At 45.1% G+C, this 18,808-nt stretch overlaps 1 protein-coding gene across 1 annotated transcript in view; it reads right to left on the reverse strand.

The window, feature by feature from the left end:
• The window catches only part of EPS15L1 (epidermal growth factor receptor pathway substrate 15 like 1), a 3,892,050-nt gene that overhangs the window by 3,013,022 nt on the left and 860,220 nt on the right, over positions 1 to 18,808 (reverse strand). The window lies entirely within an intron of this gene.

Here is an 18,808-nt window from a genome sequence, read left to right on the forward strand (position 1 = left end):
GTCTCAAAATTTTTCTTTCCTGTTCTAGCTTTTAAAGCGTCAGCTCGTTTAAGTTAGAAGGCTGCCATTGCCCATTTGAATTAGAGGGCTACCCTTGTTTTCTTCCCTTATCACTAGGCAGTTTTGTTTGTTAGAAAACTGCCACCCCTTCCCTCCTTTCTGCTGTAATTGCTAAGGTTGTTTATTCCTGTTAAAAAAGAAGGGTATATATATATATATATATATATATATATATATATATATATATGTATATATATATAGGTTTACTATTTAAACGTCGAACGGCACTACATCGACTGTACTATAGTCTAACACGGAAGTTCGAAAATAGTAATGTCGATGACAAAAAAACAATCTAGGAATAGTTTTAACATGGGTCGAGGTAGGTGTTCAGTATTATTCAGAGCTACAAACATCTGCCCTACCTCGACCCATGTTAAAACACAGTCCTAGATTGTTTTTTTGTCATCAACATTACTATTTTCGAACTTCCATGTTCGACTATAGTACAGTCGTAGTGCCGTTCGACATTTCAATAGTAAACCATATATATATATATATATATATATATATATGTGTGTGTGTATATAGATATAGACAGGTTAGTGATTTTTTTTTTTTTTTTTTTTAACTACCTGTACTGTTAAGTCGGTTGGTTATTTCTGGTCTTTGTTGTGGTTAATTGTATTTTGAATATGTCTAAAGATCACAATGAAACCAGACCTTCTGGCTTCAAGAAGTGTAGAAAGTATAGCCAGAAGATGTCTATAACTGATGGTCACGGTGTTTGTGTATACTGGCTTGGAGCAGTGCATTTACAGGAATCCTGTGCCATTTGTCACTCCTTCAGTTCGAGAGTACCACTTGAGCAAAAGAACAAACTTGTAGTGAGAGGTTTGCTAAAGTCCCCCTTCATTGAAGAACTTGAAAAAGGCCAGGGCACTTCTGAATTGGCCAAGTCTCCATCCTCAAAGTCTGAGAAATTGAGAAAGAGATCATCTCCTCCTTCTGGGCAGTCAGAACCAGCAAAAAAAATTGAGCAAAGGGGGTATCTCCAGAGCCAAAGACTGCTGGGCCTGGACAATCTCCTTTATTGGCTCCTTCTGTGTCTGTGCCGATGGAGTTTGAATTGGAGCCGGTTTCTCCTATTTTAAGGTCTGCTCTTCTGCAACCAGTCGGATCTCCTGCTCCCTCCTCACGGTCCTCCAGGAGTCTTTCCGATGATGACTTGGATCGGGTGGTGTGTAGACTTTTAAGGACACTGGCACTGACCAAACTGTTTTCGGCTCCAACCCAGAGGGATTAGGAGCCAACCATGACTTCCCCTTCGACATCGATTCCTCCTCCGAGCTGACCTAGAATTTCGGAGCCAGAATGTCTGGAAACGATTGTAGTGGAACCGTCGGTGCCAAGACCAATCCTGGGATCTTCAGGCCAGACATCTGCTCCGACATCCTTGGTTCCATCTGAACTCGAGGAGTCGAGCCGATATTCCCCAGTCGTGTCTTGGGAGGAGAGTCGGATCAGAGGGTTGTCTGATCTGAACTTGCGCCTCAGGGCTTCAGAGCGGGTGAGCTTGGTTCCTACATCGGCCTCGGAGCCAACCCTCTTGGTTCCAGGAATGCCTTCTGGTTCTTTGGAGCCCAGGGGTTTCGTCTGATCGGAGGCTGGCTGGCCTTTTGAGGTGATGAGAGTGCTGTCTCCACAGACAGCTCCACTGTCAGGTCCTGACATTCTTCCCCCTAAAGCACCAGTGTCTGTCACAGCACCATACCATCCACAGACACTTGAAGACCCTAGGCCTCAGGATGCCCCACTGGGTGAACCCCTCTCCTCCGAAACCTCTCCAGAATACCCTTCTGAAGAGGTCCCTTGTAAGAAACTCTGCAAGAGGAAACATTTAGACTCCCCAGAGGAGTCTGTCACTTCTGATACAGACCTCGATGAGTCGGAAGGGTCCCCACAGTCACCCTCTGAGAATGTGTCCTTTGCAAATATCTTGGAAATTCTTAGAGAGGCAGCTGGAAGTCTATCAACTCTTTTTGAGGGGGGCAGGGTCTGTATACCTGAAAGCCTTTGGGTATCACCCTTCCACCACTTGGGTGTCTCCACCTTTCGACGAGCTCTTGGAATTCGTCAGTCGAAAGGCATGGGAATCTCCAGACTCAGTGGAACCTGTTCCTTGGAAGCCAAACAAGTTCATTACTGACAGATTTCTTTACCAAGGGTGTTCCAGTAGATGCTATGGTGGTGGCGGCAGCCACCAAAAAGGAACTTTGAGACATCCTCATCTGTCCATCCACCGAACACAGAGTCTCGTACGATGAACAGATATGGAAAGCACACTTTCTCTTCAGTGACCTTTGCACTCTGATCGCTGAATTATCTGATGCATTTTACTGGGCTACAAAGAGATCTCCTGTAGGAGCTAGGAGATCATCTCCAAGGTTCAATGGCTGCAGCAGTATCAGACAGAGAACTTTAGAAAATCTGACCAATTATTTGTTTCATTCTCAGACTGTAAGAAATGTGCTCCTGTATCTAAAGTCACACTTTACAAATGGCTGTCAGATTGCCTTACTTTTACATACAAGTCTCAAAGCAACATCTCGCCTTTAAAGTCAAAGCACATTCTACAAGAGCATAGCAGCCTTTTTGGGCTTTTCGAGCTAGACTACCAGTTGACACTATTTGTGCTGCAGCTAAATGGGCAACGCCGCATACCTTTATCACTCATACAAAGTGGATTTGGCCTCTAGTAACAGGGCCTCCTTTGGGCCCTCTGTTCTGAAGAATATTATCCCATGAGCCACCCAAGAAACATGGTGCTAGAGACGCTGTTCTAACAAGTACAGAATGAAGGTAAGATAAGACAACACATAAAGAAGTATTGTACTCACCATAACATTCCATGTGTGTTGTCCATCTCACCTTCATTCTTACATCCCGCCCTCATGCCCCCAGCCTTGGGCTCCTGGAGGACCCAGGGGTTACAATTGCTAATTAATGTGCTCCGACCTGCTTCAGTACTCCATTAGGTATTCTGTAGTTTTTATTTGATACCTGTTATATCAGCAAACAAGATCTGAGGAGACTCAATAGGACATGATGGGGTAGGGGTTTCAGCCATGAGCTAATGGAAGACTTCAAGCTTTTATATACGGCCAAGTCAGAACTGAGATTGGTTCTGAACCCAACCAGTGAAGAATGAAGGCAAGATGGACAACACACATGGAACATTATGGTGAGTACATAACTTCTTTTTTTATCAGTTCATCTGAAAAGCTAGATCTGTTATTGTCACTCTTCATTTAATCCTTAACATACGGGTTTTGTTTCAAATATCAGAACTGACTCAGCAGTTACTACAGCCTGCGAGAGCCTAAAATTCTTGAACTTAAGTCCTACCCAGAATGCGCCTCTCCAATATACACTGGATCTCATTTGCTGCTTTCCTGTGACAGACATATCGCCAACTAGCTCTCGTGTTATTTTCTCCTTCATATTTCTAGACTCTGTATTGTTAGATTTTTTTTTTCTATAGTTTTGTTGTATTTTCTCTGTAGCCTACCCTGTTTTCAATAGCTCTTTACCTCTCCTCTCTGCTTTCCCTTGTACACTTTGGTGTAGTCTTATCTACCATTGTTGGTAGCTTTCCATACCTTTGGGTACACTGTTCTACCATCCTTGGTAATCTTTATTCTCACCCTTTTCTCATATCCCCAAAAAAAAAAAAAAAATAGTATGCACTTTTCCCCTTATACACTTTGGGGTATTTTTACCTGTCATTGCTGCTAGCTTTCCGTACTTTCAGGTACTGTATTCTACCATTGTTGTTAGTCCTTTTCTTTACCTATATTTCTCCTTGGTTGATATTTTTTTTTGCCTTAGTGTTTGTGTGTGTGATTCTTATGTGAATCATGGCTGATAAAGGTAAATGCATCTCAGGATTTGAGAGATGTCTCGAGTGTGACCGTAAATTGCCCAGTTATGATGGGCAGTCTCTCTGTGTTTACTGCCTGGGCCCAGTGCACTTACAGGAAGATTGTTCCATTTGTCATGGTTTGTTACTGGGCCCTGGTGGGAAGGAAGAATGCATTTTTATTAAAGGGGATGGTAAAATCTGCCTTTGAGGAGGCCATCTCTAGTCATGGTAATAAAAGTAGAACGGATGTTTCTTCCCCTTCCTCGTCATCATCCTCAAAGCTGACAGACATAGAAAAAGAAGTTGATTGGTGCCAGCTTCTCCCTCGGCTCCGACAACCAAAAGACTTAAAACTTTGGTGCCCTCTTCCAGTGCAGAACCTTTGGTACAATGCCGACCTCGGTGCCGAAAGTTTCTCTTCCACCAGTGCTGAAAGTGTCAGCACAGACCCAAGACCAGACCACACCGCAGATAGTCTTGGTGCCATCTTCCATTTAACACCGATGGCTTTGGTGCCAACAGAAAATACTGAGTACTCATTTCTTGCTCATCCTAGGGCCAGATATTCCCCATCCATAGATCGTTTTTGCAGGTCATTTACCTAGCCCCTTTTTGGAACCACCAAAATCTTCTCCTACCCAGTCAATTTGTTCCACCAATAGTCCAACAGAGCTGGATCTGTTGAGATTAGTGGATCAGCTTCTTGAGGTGAGGGGAATTTCAGATGTTCATCGTGTTACTCTGCTGCAGTCATCACACTTGGGTTATCTGCCGTCAGGCGGTCCCGCAGTCTGCCCGAGTTCCAAAGTCGTGGTCCAGCGTCGGTTGCTGTTGCTTCTTCCCTGACAGCAGTACGACAAGGGTATAAAAGAGGCAGCCAACGCCATTTTCTTCTGTCATTCCTGCCGCATGGTGCCAGAAGCAGAAGCAGTTCGCAAGTGCCGGTCGGCCGACTCCTGAGATTTTCAAATCGAATTTCAGACCGAAGTCTTCAATAAAGCTATGTACCCCGTTTGGGGAACATTTTCTTGCCTCAGTCCAATGTCAAAAAAAGTTAATAATTGCATTTCTTGTGGGAAGCAAATACCTCATAAGGATTTTCATTCTTATTGTATCCCTTGCTTAGGCCCAGACCACGACGTCACAGGATGTTCATCGTGTTACCCTGCTGCAGTCATCACACTTGGGTTATCCTGTCGTCAGGCGGTCCCGCAGTCGGCCGGATTTCCAAAGTCTTGGTCCGACGTCAGTTGCTGTTGCCTCATCCCTGACGTCAGTGCGCCAGGGGTACATATATTGCAACAGACGCCATTTTCTTCAGTCTTTCTTGCCGCGCGGTGCCCGAAGCAGAAGCAGTTCGCAAGTGCCGGTCAGCCGACTCCTGAGATTTTCGAATTCAAATTTCAGACCGAAGTCTTCTATAAAGCTAAGTACCCCGTTGGGGAAACTTTTCTTGCCTCAGACCGATGTCAGAAAAAGTTAACAATTGTATTTCTTGTGGGAAGCAAATACATCATAAGGATTTTCATTCTTATTGCATACCCTGCCTAGGCCCTGATCACGACGTCACTTCTTGTCGTTTTTGTGCTAGATTTAATAAACGTACTATTAAAAGACGATTTGATTTCGCACGACACTTTTTTGGCAGAAAATTTAATTATAACATGCCGTCGGAGCTACCAACTACCGGCGTGCACAAAAAGCGCAGGGATAAAGATAGACAGCCCAGGCCTAAGCCCGATTCCGAGGCCTCGGTTGATCCGGTCTCCATTTCTCCGGTTATCAGTGAGGCTCCGACACAACCTCTGACTACCGCAGTTGAGGAACCCGAGACCACTACGGATATTTTGACGGAATGTACTAGGCCGATGCAGCCTTTTACTTCAGGCCCTACTGACGACTTGCCTTCCAAGGACGTCGGTACTTCTGAAACACCATCGCCTTCTGAAGGCGTTTTCAGACCGACTCTTACAGTCAAAATGTTTTCCAAATCGAAGACTCCTTCCAAATCGAAAAAGGCTTCACTTCAGTCTCCTGTTCAAGGCCCTATGCTTAAGAAAGAGATGCTCAAGATGGCTGAAGATCTGATTTCTCTTATCAGGGGTTCCCAGCCTCCTCCTGACAAAAGGCCTAGACAGGAGGAAGAATCTGCTTCCTCTGAATAACTGTCTATTTCTTTGGATTCATCTGAAGACCAAGACTATTCCTTCTCTCCTTATGAAGATTCTGATGCTGATGACTCTATTCCCTCAGCTTCCCCTCCAGAAGATTACTCTTTTGGGGAAACTACACACTGAGGAAACATTTTCACTGGGAAGGTCAGGATTACTCTGATTCCAAGAAATGGCTCAGAGAGTTTCTTTTACTCCAACACAGACCTCTAGCCATCCCTCCTGTTTTGGACATTGTGGATGATGTCTATTTAGAATCCAGTTTCAACCCTGACTCTCTGCCTCCTGCCCCGGCCAAGCCTGACAGATACTACAGAGTACCTGATTCCCATAAATTTCTTTACAAAAGCCCAGTAGCTGACCCAGAGACCATCTCCCAGGGTCCCAAGAGGGGCTAAGGCTTCCATGGCTAAAAATCCAGTGCCTTCTGAAAGGGATTCAAGAGCACTAGACAGATGGGGGGAAAAAGGTTTACACCTCAGCCACTTTAGCTATGAGAGCTCTAAACTGTCAATTTCATATGCTTAAGTATCAGCAATTTCTGATCTCTCAGTTAAAACAAAAGATAACCCTTCCTCAACAAGCTGAATTGAAAGAAGTACAGGATTTGTTGCACGCCACCGAGCAGGTGGGCAAACATACCTTACAATGTGGGTTTGATTCTTTGGAGGCCTCCTGCAGAGCAGCTGTCACTGGATCAGTTATACATAGGCATGCCTGGTTAAAGGAACAAAGTCTGCCTGAACATGTTAAAGCAAAACTACTAGATGCTCCCTTGCAGCAGGATGTTCTTTTTGGTGTTAAAGCAGAAGAAGTTTTAAAGAAAATGGAAGATAAGGCAAAATCAATGCAGACAGTCAAAGATTTCCTACAGGTACATCCCCCTCGCTTCAGCAGAAACTGGCCAACCAAAAATTGGTCCTTTCCAGCCACTGACAGGCCTCAGAGAGGGAAATACAGGCACCCAAGGGGCAGAGGACAACCACAAGCTCCGTATAAACCTCGCCAATGGGCCACTCCAACCCAGAAGGGAGGAGAAGACAGGTTTCAACCCACCAGAAGGCAAACTCAATGACTTGCACTTCAGCTGGCCAAACAAAGCTCTTTTGTCAGCCCCCCTGGGGGGAAACTAGCACTATTTGTAGACAACTGGCACATGGTCACAAAGGACAAATGGGTCCTAGACATAATTTTACCAGGATACAGATTCCACTTTCACACCTTGCCAATACAAAGAGGAATGCCAAACCTGCCACAAAATCAAAGGGCAGAGGCTCAAAATCAAATTACAGCTCTCATGGCCATGAGAGCCATTCGAAGGGTACCAACTCAAGAGCAAGGCCAAGGATTTTACTCAAGACTCTCCCTAGTACCCAGGAAAGAAAATGCTTGGAGATTAATTCTGGACCTTTCAATTCTAAACACTTACAAGTTCCCAAATTCAAGATGCTAACACTACAGCAGCTACTTCCCATGTTGGGCAAGGAAGCATGGCTGGTAACGTTGGACCTCAAGGAGGCATACCTGCATGTCCCTATCAGACAAAGTTGCAGAAGATACCTCCGTTTCATTGCAGGTTCAACCCATTATCAATTCTCTGCACTGCCCTTTGGCTTATCTACTGCGCCCATTGTATTCACAAAATGCCTGGCACCAGTAATTGCATACTGCAGACAAAGAGGAATTCAAATATATCCATACCTGGACGACTGCCTCATCCAAGCAGAAAGAAAAGACATTCTCATACAACATCTGGCTTTTGTGAAGCATCTACTAAATTGTCTGGAGTACACAGTAAACGAAAAGAAGTCAAAACTAGTACCCTCACAAAAAATGACATTCCTGGGTGCCAGCTTGGACACAACTGCCCAGAAGGCTTATCTTAAACCAGACAAGCAATTACAACTGACTCAATATTTCAAGACAATGGCAACAAAGACCCAATTAACTGCAAGAAAAATTCTGCAGGCTTTGGGCTTCATGGCATCTTGCATTCTGATAATACCATTTGCAAAACTGCATATGAGGAAATTACAATGGTACCTAAAAAGCGTATGGTCCCAACACAGCCACAGCTTGGACACAGTGATATCTCTCATTCCCTGCCTTCAACAGGAATTTCTGTGGTGGGCACAGGCATGTCACCTCAACAAGGGTCAGCCTTTCACCTTGCCCCCCACCCAGGCAAACTATCACAACAGATGCTTCAGACTATGCTTGGGGGGCTCACATGGCAGGGCAATGCATTCAAGGCCTATGGACTGCAGAACAAAGAAAACTGCACATAAACCAAAAAGAGATGCTAGCTGTACAGAAAGCTCTGACAGCCTTCAAGGATCTACTACAGCCTGGACAACTGGCAATAAAGACAGACAACACCACAGTAATGTGGTACATCAACAAACAAGGGGGCACACATTCCTACCCTCTTTGCAGGCAAGCAATGATCTTATGGAACACAGCTCTGACCTACCAAGTCCAGTTACAAGCTCACTTCCTGCCAGGACAGAAAAACACATTGGCAGACGACCTAAGCAGAAACATCAAGGATCCCCACGAGTGGAAGCTAGACCCACAGATATTTGCAATGATAACGCAAAGATGGGTCCTACCAAATATAGACCTGTTTGCCAGTCCTCAAAACTACCAGCTGACAAAATTTTGTACAAGAACATTCCACCATCAAGCTTGGAAAGTGGATGCTCTCTCATTCAGTTGGCAAAACCTGACAACATATGCCGTTCCTCCATTACCTCTTCTCACAAAGGTACTTTTGAAGGTCAAAAAGGAGAAACCTCGAATGATTCTCATAGCCCCAGACTGGCCACGCCAGCACTGGTACCCGTTATTGAAGAATATGGCTCACAGCCCACCATGGATACTGCCTCAAATACCTCATTTGCTCACACAAGACAAGCAGATTCTACACAGCCAGATCAAAACCTTAAACCTGGCTGCATGGCAAATCAATTAAGCAGCCAGCCAGCCCCTCTATCACAAGCAGTACTGGATGTTATTCTAGAAGCCAGGAGGCCAAGCAACCAGGAAGGCTTACTCGGACAAATGGAAAAGGTTTTCTGCTTGGAACCAAGCTAAAGGCCAAGACACAACTCAGCCTCATATGCCTCGCATTCTGCAGTATTTAGCTGAGATGTTGCATAAAGGGCTTTCCTTCTCCTCAATTAAAATCCATGCTTCAGCTGTTTCAGCTCACTACGACACAAATCCACCTTTATTTTCAAACCCACTCCTAAGGCAGATGTTCTTCATCTCACATTGCTGCAGTCCTTACTTATGGGTAGTCCGCTGTCCTCGGTCGGCCCGAATACCAAAGTATTAGGCTGACGTCGGTCATGGGCGCTCAGAACTGACATCAGAGCGTCAGGGTATAAAAGCGCATGACCGACGTCATATCCTCAGTCTTTTTTGCCGCACGGTCCGATGCAGAAGCAGCGTTGCGAGTGCCGTTCGGCGTTCTGAAATTTTCGAATTCTGAGTTTCAGACCGGAACCAAGTTGGGCTAAGTACCCCGTTGGGGAATATTTTTGTTTTTTTCTTGCCTCAGTTAATTCCGGATGTCAGAAAAAGTGAATAATTGTATTTCTTGTGGGAAACAGATACCGCATAGGGATTATCACTCTCTTTGCATTCCTTGTTTGGGACCGGACCACGACGTAGTCGGGTGTCGGTTTTGTGCTAGGTTTAATAAGCGCACGACAAAAAGGTTAGATTGTGCTAGGCTAGTCTTTGGAAAGCGGTGTAATTATAATATGCCGTCGGATCCTCCGACGCCCGCTTCCACGAAGAAGCGCAAAGACAAATCCTTGAAACCTAGATAGGTTGATTCGTCCGTTTCGGACGCCGGTCCTGCAGAAGCTACAGTAGAGCAGGCGGATCCGGCTGAAGTTTCTGTTGAGTCTCAGGGGGAAACTTTGATTTTGCAGGATGTGGCCTCCCAGGAGTCAGGTCAGGCTGAAGGGGCCTCTCAAGTTACTGTTCTCCCTTCTATGCCTAAGGTGGTTAGGCCTTCTGCTTCTATTCCTAAGGCTTCTTCTACGGGCAGGTCTGTTTTGCCTTCCTCTGGTGTCCCTCCAGGTACTTCAGGGTCTGTGCCTAAAAAGCACATGCTTAAAATGGCAGAAGATTTGATTACTTTAATTCGAGGTTCTATGCCCCTCCTGATAAGAGGCCCAGGGTGGAGCCAGAGTTGGAAAGTTTGGATCGGGCCTCAGATGACTCAGAGTCTTCTGCTGAAGATATTCTAGATTTTCCACCTTATTCGGATTCTGATGCAGAGGATTCCACTCCTTCTGCTTCTCCTCCAGAGGATTTTTCATTTTCAGAAACTCTGCATTCCATGAGGGAGCATTTTAAGTGGGAAGGACAGGATTTCTCTGATTCAAGGAAGAGGCTTAGGGAATTCTTGTTTTTGCCACAGCATAGACCCTTGGCTATACCTCCTGTTTTGGATGTTGTTCAAGATGTTTTCTCGGAGGCTTCCCTTAATCCAGATTCTTTGCCTCCTCGCCAGTTAAACCGGACAGATATTACAGGGTGCCTGAGGCTCATAAATATCTGTATAAGAGTCCTAGGGCGGACCCAGAAACTATTAGTCAGGGGCCTAAGGGTGTTAGAGCCTCTGTTGTAAAGAATCCGGTTCCTCTAGATAAGGAAGCTAGAGCTTTGGATAGATGGGGTAAGAAGGTGTATACCTCTTCTACTTTAGCAATGAGGGCTTTAAATTGCCAGTTTCATATGTTGAAGTATCAGAATTTCCTCCTTTCTCAGCTAAAATCTAAAGTGGATGCTTTGGCAGAGGGCATAGAGTGTAAAGAATTGCAGGATTTAGTACATGTCTCTGAACAGGTGGGTAAGCATTCTTTGCAGTGTGGTTTTGATGCTGTGCAGGCCTCTTCTAGGGTGGCTGCCACTGGTTCAGTTCTTCGCAGGCACGCCTGGCTTAAGGATCAGAATTTGTCCGAGCATGTTAAAACTAGAATTCTGGATGTCCCTTTACAGTCTGAAGTTTTGTTTGGTCCCCCTGTGGAGTCAGTTTTGAAGAAAATGGAAGACAAGGCTAAGTCTATGCAGACTGTTAAAGATTTTTTGCAGGTGCAACCTCCAAAGTTTAGTAGAAATTGGCCTACTAAGGGGTGGACCTACCCTTCTTCTGATTCTCAATCTAGGGGTAGATCTAGATGTGGCAGGGGCAGAGCTCACAGTACATTCAGGCCTAGAACTTGGAGTTCGCCTGCACAATCTGCAGGTGAGGGCAGGGGCCAGTCCTTTCGTAAACAGGCCCAATGACCTGCATTTTCAGCTGCCAGATTCTTCTTGCTTGGCAGCTCCTTTGGGAGGAAAGTTAGCACTCTTCAAGCAAAATTGGCTTTTAGTCACCCAGGACAAATGGGTATTGGACATTATAAACCGAGGCTACAAGTTTTATTTCCATACATTGCCTCCTTTCAAAGGCATGCCAGACGTTCCTCCTCGGCAAAGGATAGAGGCTCACAAGCAGATTTCTTTGCTTCTTCAAATAGGAGCTATACAGCCAGTTCCTCTGTCAGAAGTGGGACTAGGATTTTATTCTCGCCTGTTTCTAGTTCCAAAGAAAGGGAACACGTGGAGACCAATTTTGGATTTATCTATCCTCAACACTTATCTGGACATTCCAAAGTTCAAAATGCTGACGTTACAACAGCTTTTACCTCTGTTGGGAAAAGATCACTGGATGGTAACTCTGGATCTCAGAGGCTTATCTTCATGTTCCTATCAGGCCCAGTTGCAGGAGGTACCTGCGTTTTCGGGCTGGAAATTTACATTATCAATTCTCTGCATTGCCCTTTGGCTTATCTACTGCGCCCAGAGTGTTCACAAAGGTTCTGGCTCCAATGATAGCCTTTTTCAGGTTAAGAGGAATACAGATTTATCCTTATTTGGACGATTGCCTGATTATTGCACAACACAAGGACGAACTTCTTCATCATCTACAGTATGTGATGGTAGTGTTAAGATGCCTAGGGTATTCTGTGAATGAAACAAAGTCCAGTCTAGTACCCTCTCAGGACATGTGCTTTCTGGGTGTGAGACTGAATACAGCTTCCCAGATGGCCCTTTTGACCCCGGACAAACAAAGAAGCCTTTCTCTTTATTTCCATCAAATGTCTCTACAGTCCAGGCTGACTGCAAGGACAGTCCTTCAAGCCTTGGGGTTCATGGCATCTTGTATTCTGGTGCTTCCCAATGCCAAACTGCATATGAGGAAGCTTCAATGGTATCTCAAAATGTATGGACACAACACTGCCAAGATCTAGACACTGTCATTCCAATAATACCTTGCATTCAGAAGGAATTTTTGTGGTGGGCTCAGGAATGTCACCTAAACAAGGGACTCTCTGTGACCCGACCAGAGGCGAGTCAGATTTTAACGACAGATGCCTCGGACAAGGCCTGGGGAGCACACCTCAATGGAAAATGGGTGCAAGACACGTGGCCTGTCAGACTTCAACATTTGCATATCAACTTGAAGGAGATGTTAGCAGTTCAATTTGCATTGATGGCTTTCAGGGATTTACTTCACCCAGGACAGGTGTTGATTCAAACAGACAACACTACTGTCATGTGGTACATCAACAAGCAAGGGGGAACCCATTCGTACCCTCTTTGCAGGCAAGCGATGATTTTGTGGGAGACTGCTCTGTTTACAACTCAATCTTCAGGCAAGGTTTCTACCAGGAGCACAGAACTCCTTAGCAGATGTGTTGAGCAGACAAATTGTGGATCCTCAGTGGAAACTGGATCCTCATGTGTTTCAAAAGTTGACAGTGTTATGGGGGACTCCAGACATAGATCTGTTCGCTTCTCCACTAAATTACCAGTTGCCAAAGTTTTGCACAAAAATGTTTCATCCCACAGCTTGGAAGGTGGATGCTCTATCATTCAGTTGGAGCAATCTTCATGTCTATGCCTTTCCACCTCTGCCTCTCATTCCCAAGGTACTCCTGAAGGCCAGAATAGACAAGCCATCCATGATTCTGATAGCGCTGGATTGGCCTCGACAGCACTGGTACCCACTACTGAGGAGTTTAGAACGGGAGCCTCCATGGCCTCTACCTTTGATTCCGCATCTTTTGTCTCAGGAGGGCAATCACTTCCTCAATGTCAAGATTCAGTCTCTGCATCTCACAGCCTGGCATATTCTGTTTTAGACCCTGGAGGGTCTCAGCTTCCACAGCAAGTTTTGAATGTTATTTTGGAGGCCAGAAGGCCTAGTACAAGGAAAGTTTACGCAGATAAATGGAGGAGATTTTTTCTTGGGAGCACAGCGAAGGACTTTGATGTTTCCAAGCCTGATTTAAGTGTTTCTCTTCAATATCTTACTGAGTTATTGGACAAGGGTTTGTCTTTCTCCTCGATAAAGGTTCATGCTGCAGCTATTTCGGCTCACTATGACTGTGACCCTCCTTTGTTTTCCCATCCTTTGTTTAAGCAATTTCTTAGAGGGGCAAAGAACATAAGACCCCCGTGTAGAGCTCCTACTCCTGCTTGGGATCTCAATTTTGTGTTGGAAAAACTTACTCTACAACCTTTTGAGCCGGCAGCTACTGCCGAGTTAAAGTATTTATCATGGAAGACTGCTTTTTTGTTGGCCATTACCTCTGCAAGAAGGGTTTCTGAATTACAAGCCCTTATGGCAGTGGAACCTTTCCTGATTTTTCATAAGGATAGGGTATCTTTGCGTACTAATCCTTCCTTTATGCCTAAAGTGGTTTCTAGTGTGGCCTTGAACCAAACTATTCATTTGCCTACTTTTTATGCGAACCCCCAAAATAAAGGGGAGAAGATTTTGCATACTTTGGATATTCACAGACAGTTACGTTATTATTTGAGCAGAACCAAGGGGTTCAGGCAGTCTCAGCAGTTGTTTGTTTCTTTTGCTTTGGGTTCTCAGGAAAAACCTGTTTCAAAACAAACTATTTCTAAATGGATTGGGTTTTGTATTTCTTTCTGTTATTCCCATCATGGTAAGGAGGTTCCGGCTGGAATCAGACCTCATTCCACTAGAGCTACTGCCACTTCTACTGCCTTTCTAAGGGGGGTAGCTACAAAAGATATTTTGGAAGCAGCCACTTGGAGTTCAGTACATACTTTTTCCAAGCATTACCACCTTCCTCTTTATTCTAAGTCTAGGGCTGGATTTGCCTCTGCTATTTTACCGGGCATTTTAGCAGCTCCTAATGCTTTATGATTTTGCCATCCTCCCTTTACCTCTGCTTTGGGATTCTACCCATAAGTAAGGACTGCAGCAATGTGAGATGAAGAACATAGTACAGTTTTGTACCTACCATAAATGTAGATGTTCGAAGATCCACATTGCTGCAGTCCAATTTACCCTCCCTCCTTCCCCTCTGTAGTTTGGCATGGTAGTATGGTTTGGGTGATGGTTGTTGTTGGGCTTGTTTTTGGGAGGTATCCTGTTTTAGGGCTGTGGCCTTTCTTTTAGGGCCTTCTGACATCTGGGGCAAGAAAAGACTGAGGATATGACGTCGGTCATGCGCTTTTATACCCTGACGCTCTGATGTCAGTTCTGAGCGCCCATGACCGACGTCAGCCTAATACTTTGGTATTCGGGCCGACCGAGGACAGCGGACTACCCATAAGTAAGGACTGCAGCAATGTGGATCTTCGAACATCTACATTTATGGTAGGTACAAAACTGTACTTTCCTCAGAGGGGCAAAAAACATTAGACCACCTAGAAGAGCTCCTACACCAACATGGGACCAACTTTGTTCTGGAAAAACTAACATTACCTCCCTTTGAACCAGCTTTTTCTGCAGACCTTCAGTTCCTATCTTGGACCTTTCCTCATTTTTCATCAAGACAGAGTTTCTCTACGAACTAATCCCTCCTTCATGCCTAAGGTGGTTTCCAGTGTAGCTTTAAATCAAACCATCCATCTACCCACTTTCTTCCCCAATCCACAGAACAAAGGTGAGAGACTCCTACATTCCTTGGACATTCACAGGCAGCTTCGATATTACTGGGATAAAACTAAGGCATTCAGAAAAACTGACCAGCTCTGTTTCCTATGCTACAGGTTCTCAAGGTAGGGCCATTTCCAAGCAAACCATTTCTAAATGGATAAGCCATTGCATACGATTCTGCTATACCCATCATGGGAAACCAGTTCTTCCTACCATTAGATCCCACTCTACCAGGGCAACAGCTACCTCTACAGCCTTTCTCAGGGGGGTTCCTACCAAGGAAATCTTAGAAGCTGCAACTTGGAGTTCTGTACACACCTTCACCAAACACTATCACTTACCTCTTTATTCTAAGTCCAGGGCAGGCTTCGCCACTGCAGTTCTGCAGGGCCTCATTGCCTCCTCTAACCCTCTATAATGCCTCCACCCTACCTTAGCTTTGGGACTCAACCCAAGTGTGATGACTGCAGCAGGGTAACAAGATGAACATAGTACAGTTTTGTACCTACCATAAATGTAGATGTTCGAGTGTTCACCCTGCTGCAGTCCAGGTTACCCTCCCTCCAACCCCTGTGATCTACTGGCTAAATCTTTGCTATGCTTTACTGATGTATTTGCTTATAGCTGAAGGGTTTTTGTGTCTGTACAGTGTTCTCACTTTTTGGTACTAATTTGGATCACCTTTTGGGGGGCACCTGACATCTGGGGCAAGAAAAACTGAAGAAAATGGTGTCGGTTGCAATGTATATACCCCTGGCGCACTGACGTCAGGGATGAGGTGACAGCAACCGACGTCGGACCAAGACTTTGGAAATCCGGCCGACTGCGGGACCGCCTGACAGGATAACCCAAGTGTGATGACTGCAGCAGGGTGAACACTCGAACATCTACATTTATGGTAGGTACAAAACTGTACTTTATCGGTTTTGTGCTAGGTTTAACAAACTAACTATTAAATGTCTGTTTGATTTCGCCCGACATTATTTTGGTAGAAAATTTAATTATACCATGCCGTCGGAGCAACCAACGACCGGGATGCATAAAAAGCGCAAAGATAAGGATAGGTAGCCGAGACACAAACCAGACACCGAGGCCTCAGCTAGGCCAGTCGCCGGTTCTCCGTTTTTCAGTGAGGCGCCTACGCAGCCCCTGACGACCGCTGATTTAGAACTCCAGCCTGCATCCGTCTCCCAAGTGGAGATTGCAGGGCCTCCAGAGCCTTTATCTTTAGGCCCTTCCGACTCCATGGCTGATGGGGATTCCGGTGCAGTTGAAAGCCCATCAGTTGCTGAAGGTGTCCTCAGACCGACTACACTTACTATTAAATCCTTTGCAAAACTGAAAACTCCATTAAAAGTAAGGAAGCCTGTACAGCAGTCTCCAGTGCAAGGCCCCATGCCTAAGAAACAGATGCTTAAGATGGCCGAAGACTTAATTACCCTAATCAGGGGTTCCCATCCCCCACCTGACAAAAGGCCTAGACAGGAGGAGGACTACACTTCCTCTGACCAGGTTTCCATTACCTCAGATTCTTCTGAGGAACAGGAGTACTCTTCCCCCCCCCCTTATGAAGACTCTGGTGCTGAAGAGTCTATTCCTTCAGCATCTCCCCCAGAAGACTACTCTTTTGGGGAAACTTTACATACCATGAGGGAACATTTCCACTGGGAAGGCCAGGATTACTCTGATTCTAAGAAAAGGCTCCGAGAGTTCCTCTTACTACCCCAGCACAGACCCCTTGCTATTCCACCTGTGTTTCATTGTGGGATGATTTTTATTCAGAATCTAGCCTTAACCCAGATTCATTACCTCCTGCACCAGCCAAACCAGACAGATACTACAGAGTCCCTGATTCACATAAATTCCTATCTAAAAGCCCTGTTGCTGACCCAGAAACCATTTCCCAGGGTCCCAAAGGGGTTAAGGCCTCTATTGCTAAAAATCCTGTACCATCTGAAAGGGATTCTAGAGCACTAGACAGATGGGGAAAGAAAGTGTATACCTCAGCTACTCTAGCTATGAGGGCCTTAAATTGCCAGTTTCACATGCTGAAATATCAACAATGTTTGATGTCTCAATTAAAACAAAAAATGAGCACTCCTACAGAGCAGCCTGATTACAAGGAAATGCAAGATTTGCTGCATGCAGCAGAACAAGTGGGAAAACATACTTTGCAATGTGGATTTGATTCATTGGAAGCTTCTTGCAGAGCAGCTGTAACAGGGTCTGTCATTCGTAGGCATGCTTGGTTAAAAGAACAAACTTTACCTGATCATGTTAAAGCAAAGTTATTGGATGCACCCGTACAGCAGGATGTTTTATTTGGTGTAAAAGCAGAAGAGGTTTTAAAGAAAATGGAGGATAAGGCAAAATCTATGCAGACGGTAAAGGATTTTTTACAGGTCCAATCCCCTCGTTTCAGCAGAAATTGGCCAACCAAAAACTTGTCCTTTCCAACTTCTGACAGACCTCAGAGGGGCAAATACAGACGCCCAAGGGGCAGAGATCAGCCACAAGGCTCTTACAAGCCACGACAATGGGGTGCCACAACCCAGAAAGGAGGAGAAGACAGGTCTCAAACTATCAGAAGACGATCACAATGACTTACCCCTCAGACTGCCAAGCAAATCACTCTTGGCAGCTCCCTTGGGAGGAAAACTTGCACTTTTTGCAGACAATTGGCACATCATCACAAAAGACAAATGGGTCCTAAATATTGTAACTCAAGGATACAGTTTCCACTTTCACACTTTACCAAGGATAAAAAGAATGCCAAACCTGCCATCAAATCAACGGGCAGAGGCTCAAAGACAAATTACAGCACTCATGGACATGAGAGCCATTCAACAGGTTCCTACACAGGAGCAAGGACAGGGATTTTACTCAAGACTCTTTCTGGTTCCCCGAAAGGACAAAGCCTGGAGACCCATTCTGGACCTTTCAATTCTAAACACATACCTGGAAATACCCAAATTCAAGATGCTGACACTACAGCAACTTCTTCCCATGCTGGGCAAGAAGGCTTGTCTAGTAATGTTGGACCTCAAGGAGGCATACCTGCATGTCCCTATCGGACAAAATTGCAGAAGATACCTCCGATTTATAGCAGGTACAACTCATTACCAATTCTCTGCACTGCCCTTTGGCTTATCTACTGTGCCCAGGGTCTTCACAAAATGCCTGGCACCAGTAATTGCATACTGCAGACAAAGAGGAATATCCATACCTGGACGACTGCCTTATTCAAGCAGACAGCAAGGACATTCTTTTAAAACATCTGGCATTTGTAAAAAACCTAAGTTGCCTAGGGTACGCAGTAAACGAAAAGAAGTCAAAACTAGTGCCCTCACAAGACATAATATTCCTGGGTGCTGGCTTAAATACAACGGCCCAGATGGCTTATCTCACGCCAGACAAGCAAGGACAACTGACTCAATACTTCAAAATGATGGCAACAAAGACCCAACTCCCTGCAAGAAAAATTCTTTGGGCCTTGGGATTCATGGCATCTTGCATACTACTACTACCATATGCCAAACTGCATATGAGGAAATTACAATGGTACCTGAAAAGCGTATGGACTCAACACAGCCACAGCTTGGAAACAATAATACCACTAATTCCCTGCTTTCAACAGGAGTTTCTATGATGGGCTCAGGCATGTCACCTCAACAAGGGTCAGCCTTTCACCTTGCCCACAGCCAGGCAAACAGTGGCAACAGATGC

This window comes from Protopterus annectens, chromosome 13.part0, assembly GCF_019279795.1.
Source record: "Protopterus annectens isolate FY-2018-M chromosome 13.part0, PAN1.0, whole genome shotgun sequence".
NCBI lineage: Eukaryota > Metazoa > Chordata > Ceratodontiformes > Protopteridae > Protopterus > Protopterus annectens.